Source organism: Bos indicus, chromosome 10 (genome assembly GCF_029378745.1).
Source record: "Bos indicus isolate NIAB-ARS_2022 breed Sahiwal x Tharparkar chromosome 10, NIAB-ARS_B.indTharparkar_mat_pri_1.0, whole genome shotgun sequence".
Classification (NCBI taxonomy): domain Eukaryota; kingdom Metazoa; phylum Chordata; class Mammalia; order Artiodactyla; family Bovidae; genus Bos; species Bos indicus.
The window spans coordinates 19,456,571-19,462,741 of NC_091769.1; the positions used below are offsets into that span (position 1 = coordinate 19,456,571).

At 42.3% G+C, this 6,171-nt stretch overlaps 1 long non-coding RNA gene across 1 annotated transcript; it reads right to left on the minus strand.

The window, feature by feature from the left end:
• Positions 1-866: 866 nt before the first annotated feature.
• On the minus strand, positions 867-4,765 carry LOC139185202 (uncharacterized). The gene is made up of 2 exons (XR_011568745.1): positions 4,117-4,765; positions 867-2,254 (listed from the first exon to the last, which is right to left on the minus strand). It is a non-coding gene; the product is annotated as an uncharacterized lncRNA (long non-coding RNA).
• Positions 4,766-6,171: the final 1,406 nt, after the last annotated feature.

Sequence of the window (6,171 nt, forward strand, 5' to 3'; positions counted from 1 at the left end):
CTCCAAATATATACCAACAGATTCTTAACATTTTGCCATTCTATCGGATGTGCAGTGGTATCTGCCTGTGGTTCTGACAAGGTTTTATCTGTTAGTTGTGAATATCTCATCCTCCACCCCTGTCGCTTGTTTTTTCATTTTCTTCATAATGTCTTTAGTGAATAAAGTTCTTAATTTTAATGTAGTTAATAGTTTCTTCCTTTTTATTGTTGCCTTCTCCTTTGTCATTGGTACTTTTTGTTACTGTTTTAAAAAATAGTTCCTTACTTGGGGTCATGAAAATAAATATTCACCTATTCTCCTTTTCAGAGGTGTAAGTTTTTATGTTTCATGTTTATATGTTTAATCCACTTTGAAACCGATTTTTGTATGTTGTGACGGGAATTTTTATAGATACCCAATTGGCACAGTGCCTTTTATTGGTCATTTCTCAACAACTCTGCATTCCCACTTTTGTCCAATATCAATTATCTACATATACGTGGATCTGTTTTGAGGCTCTTTATTCTGCTCCATTGGTCTATTCATTTATCCTCATACCAGCACCTCACTATTTTGATATGAGAATGTAAATTTTTTAACCTTAGTTTGCAAGAGCAGCTTGGCTATCCTTGGCCTTCTTTTCATTTCTGAATACATTTTCAAATTGACTTGTCAACAACAACAAAACAAAACCAAAAAATCAGTTAAGATTTTCATCAGTTTCATTTGGGGAGGACTGACATCTTTTCAGTATTGAGTTGTATTTCCTAAGACTACAGTATGTCCATTTATTTATTTAGACCTACTTAAATGTTTTGCACAATGTAATAGACTTTTATGTGTAGAAGCTTTGCATATTTTTAGCATGATTTACTTCTAGGTGCTTAAGATTTTTAGTACCTTTATTGAGATAAAATTAGCATGCAAGAAACTTCACAATAGAGTGCACAATTTAATAAGTTTATCCTGTATAAACATCCCAAACCATCACTACAACTCAGATAATAAGCATATCCACACCCTGAAGGATTCCTCATGTCCACCCTCTCATCCCTTCCTGCCCAGACATCCCTGCTTCTTACTCTGTACCCAGGCAACTGATGACATACTTTCTGTTGCTATCAGTCAGTTTATACTTTCCAGAATTTTATATAAATAAAACCATACAGTATGTGCTCAGTTCAGTTCAGTTCAGTTAAGTTGCTCAGTCGTGTCCGACTCTTTGCGACCCCAACAGTCGCAGCACTCCAGGCCTCCCTGTCCATCACCAACTCCCAGAGTTCACTCAAACTCATGTACATCGAGTCAGTGATGCCATCCAGCCATCTCATCCTCTGTTGTTCCCTTTTCCTCCTGCCCCCAATCCCTCCCAGCATCAGAGTCTTTTCCAATGAGTCAACTCTTCCCATGAGGTGGCCGAAGTACTGGAGTTTCAGCTTTAGCATCATTCCTTCCAAAGAACACCCAGGACTGATCTCCTTTAGAATGGACTGGTTGGATCTCCTTGCAGTCCAAGGGACTCTCAGACAAGGGTCTTCTCCAACACCACAGTTCAAAAGCATCAATTCTTCGGCGCTCAGCTTTCTTCACAGTCCAACTCTCAAATCCATACATGACCACTGGGAAAACCATAGCCTTGACTAGATGGACCTTTGTTGGCAAAGTAATGTCTCTGCTTTTGAATATGCTATCTAGGTTGGTCATAACTTTGCTTCCAAGGAGTAAGCGTCTTTTAATTTCATGGCTGCAATCACCATCTGCAGTGATTTTGGAGCTCAAAAAAAAAAAAGTCTGACACTGTTTCCACTGTTTCCCCATCTATTTCCCATGAAGTGATGGGACCAGATGCCATGATCTTAGTTTTCTGAAAGTTGAGCTGTGCTAGTGTGTATCAATAGTGGGTGGGGCTAGTGGTAAAGAACCTGCCTGCCAATGTAGGGGACTAAGAGATGCAGGTTGGATCCCTGGGTCAGGAAGATCCTCTGAAGGAGGGCACGGCCACCCACTCCAGTATTTTTGCCTAGAGAATCCCATGGACAGAGGAACCTGATAGGCTGCAGTCCACAGGGTTGCACAGAGTCAGACACGACTGAAGTGACTTAGCATGCAGACTGTAGTGTGTATCAATAGTTAATTGCTTTTGGGACTTCCCTGGTGGTCCTGTGGCTAAGACTACACTCTCCCAATGCAGGGGGTTCCATACCTGAGCAGGAAACTGGATCCCACATGCTGCAACTGAGAGTTTACATGCCGCAGTTAAAGATCCCGCATGCTGCAATGAAGACGGAAGATCCTGAATACTGCAACTAAGACCCAGTCAAATACATAAATACATATTAAAGAAAAAGGTTAATTGCTTTTAAAAGAACTTTTTTACTTTGAAATAGTTATAGATTCACAGGAAGCCACAAAAAACTGGTTCAGAGAAGTCCTCTGGACCCTTCACCCAGATTCTCCCTTGGATCTCTACCTGCCTGGTTGCTTCCTGCCATTCATGTGTGTGTGCATGCTCAGTCACTCAGTCGTGTCCAGCTCTTTGTGACCCCACAGACTGTAACCCACCAGGCTTCTCTGTCTATGGGATTTTCCAGGTAAGAAAATTGGAGTGGGTAGCCATTTCCTTCTCCAGGGGAACTTCCCGACCCAGGGATTGAACCTGGGTCTTTTGCATCTTCTGCACTGTAGGTGGGTTCTTTCATTCATCTCTCTGCTCAAATACAGTCTGCTCACACAGAGCTTCCCTGAGCAACCAATGGAATATCATGAGCCTGGAGGACTCTCACCTCTCCCTCTTTTACTTTATGTCTAGAACTTATTCATATCTGATTTTCTCATTTGTTTACTGTGATCTCATCCAATTAGAATATGAATTCTGTGAAAACAGGGACCTTGTCTGTCCTAGCCAGCGACTAGAATAGTGCCTGGCATTCAATAAATACTTGTTGAATAATAACAGATCTTTCAGCAACTGCACAATATGAATATTGTTCTCTCCATGTCACAGATGAGAAGCTGAGAAAGATTATGTGCCTTGCCCCAAACCACACAGTTGGTGGTGGTGGTGTGGACTTTGGAAGCTGAGATTTGAATCTCTGATTTCTAAAGACACACTACCCTCTCTTCTTAAAAAAATTCTGAAACAGGAAGCAGGGCAGAATGAGGGTGACTGCATCTCCTTAACAGTAGCTCTTTTTTTTTCCTTTTTATAACTTTATTTATTCTTATTTTGGGCTGTGCTAGCTCTTCGTTGCTGCACAAGCTTTTCTCTAGTTGAGTGACCTGTGGCTACTCTCCCGTTGCGGTGTGCAGGCTCCTCATTGCAGTGGCTCCTCTTGTGGAACGTGGGCTCTAGGGCCTGTGGACTTCAGTAGTTGTGTGTGTGTGGGCTGTAGCGCACAGGCTCAGTAGTTGTAGCGCACGGGCTTAGCTACTTCTCGGCATGGGGGATCTTCCCTTACCAGGGATTAAACCCGCATCTCCTGCATTGGCAGGCAGATTCTTTACCACTGAGCCACCAAGGAAGCCCAGTAGGTCTTCTTTATACCACAGACTTAGACCCTAGTGCCAGGCCAGGGGTAGCGAACATTCCAAGTGGTCAGTTCTTGGGGTCACTGGCCTCAGTAGCAGTGGCAGGGCCTGTAGGTCCCAATGTGGAATATTATTTCCCTACCTCCCAAAAAGGGCAGGCAATTCATCCCCCCTCATGTTCACGTTTTTCTTTTTGTTAATGAATTAATATTTCTAGCAATTTACTTCTAAACCATTCTTTAAAAGGTCATCTAAATCTTTAAAGGGCCATTATAGTTCATTACAATCTATTGCAAGCCGATTTCTTTAAACAAGCCATTCCTGATGCTGAAATTATAATTTTTTTTTTTTTTTTTTTTAGCTTTTGGCACTATGTACTGTTTAGAACAATAGAGGATAACTTTTCAAATAAAAACTGGGTGATACACTGGAAAAATACTGGGTAATACATTGGAAAAAATATTTTCACATGTAAAAATTCTGCATATCTTCAATTAAGGTTTATGAAAAAGTTAATTTCAAAAAAAGATACAAGCTTCATAACTCATGATGAAAGTTAGCTGGCTTTCTTGAGAAGTGAAATTAAAAACAGACTGCACTGCTTACTTTTCAGCCAATTCCACTTTGCCAGATTTCAGAAGGAAAAAGCCCAACGTAGTTTCAGTGTTGTCTCCTTGTCTGGGAGAATCCGGATGACTTGCTCCTCTCTGACAGCCTACTTTGTCCTCACTGCTCCCAATCACAGCTGAATCCATCAACAGGACGGCTTCACATGCTGATCATGCACAGCCAAGAATGACAAGCCCAGGTTGGTGCAGATAAATCCTCTGCTTCTTCATTGGATCTCAAACATTGTTCTATATGCTCCAGTCAATTTGCGTGGAGCTGGTACAAGAAAGAAACCACATTACTTACTGCATATTCATCAACCTTCTGGAATCTGGTGCATTGGTCAGTTACTTTATCCAGTACAACTTGAGTGGGTGTCCAGTAGCAATTTTTCTTCCAGAGCTCCTGATCTGTGGCCAAATGCATGATCCACTAAACTGAGTCATGCTGCAAACTGTGTTATAATCAACACTTTGGAAAATGTTTCATCACTATCACGTTCTTCAGAAGGAGCCGCTCTTGGGGACCATGATTCCTGTGGCTGTTCTGGCGTGGGCATAGGAAAGGCCCCCATAATCCTCTTTCCTACTTCCTTTATCCAACTTTTTTGGCTGCTCTTTCTCCAGTAAGTGAATACTGGACTTTTTCTGCTTAAAAAAGAAATTATAAAACAATACATATTCAGTATATATCATTTAGAAAATGTAGAAAAGAATGGGTACTTTAAAAATCACCCTTAATCCCATTGATCAATGTTCTGTTTTTTGCTGTATATCTTAACAGACTTAAAAAAAAATACTTTTATGCGTTTATTTTTGGCTGTGCTGGGTCTTGGTTGTTGCACTCAGGCTTTGTCCAGTTGCAGTGATTGGGGGCTGCTCTTCGTTGCAGTGGACAGGTTTCTCACTGCAGTGGCTTCTCTTGTTGTGGCTCCCAGGCTCTAGAGCACAGGCTCAATAGCTGTGGCCCATGGGTGTAGTCGCTCTGAGGCATGTGGGATCTTCCCACACCAGGGATCCAACCCATGTCTCCTGCATTGGCAGGTGGATTTTTTACCACTGAGCCACCAGGGAAGCCCTTTGCAGACTTTTTAATATAATGTGTGCACACAGATACATACATCTTCACAAAAGTGGAATTTTATTATTACATATTTTGTTTTGTAGATCAGCCCTGGGTGTTCTTTGGAAGGAATGATGCTAAAGCTGAAACTCCAGTACTTCGGCCACCTCATGCGAAGAGTTGACTCATTGGAAAAGACCCTGATGCTGGGAGGGATTGGGGGCAGGAGGAGAAGGGGACGACAGAGGATGAGATGGCTGGATGGCATCACGGACTCAATGGACATGAGTCCATTTTGAGTTTGAGTGAACTCCGGGAGATGGTGATGGACAGGGAGGCCTGGCGTGCTGTGATTCATGGGGTCGCAAAGAGTCGGACATGACTGAGTGACTGAACTGAACTGAACTGATTTTGTTTTGTAATAATTTTTCCCTTAACTATATAATGAACACTGTGATATCACCAATTTTTTTAATCCAGTATGATTTTTCATGGCTGCATAGGCTGCTAGTTATCTAATCTACTGGTAGAAAATTAGACCATTTGCAAGTTTTTGCTATTACAAACCATGAAGGAGGAACATTCTCATGGCAGAATCTGCAGTTTTTAAAATGTCTCTTTAGGATAGAGTCACACCTGCCTCCGAGGACAGTTCCAATGATGTTCTCAGATTCGCCTCCATTAAAGTTGCTCTACGTTCCTTCTGCAGTAGCTAAGAATAACCCCACTCCACACACACTCTTGTTCATACTGCAGCCTTGCCAGCCCGTCCCAAGAAGGATGCTTCAGGTGATCTCTCTGGCTTCAAGAAACCGCGAAGAGAGGGCAGGTAGAAAGGGACTCAAACCATGTCCGAGGTCACATCTAGGCTCTGTAAGGCAAAGGATGGGGTCCCTAGGTGGAAAAAGACGAGAGAGGATGGGCCTCAGGGTCCCAGAGACTCCTCTTGGTGCCGGTGGATGTGTCTTATAATCCCCGCTTCCTCATCTA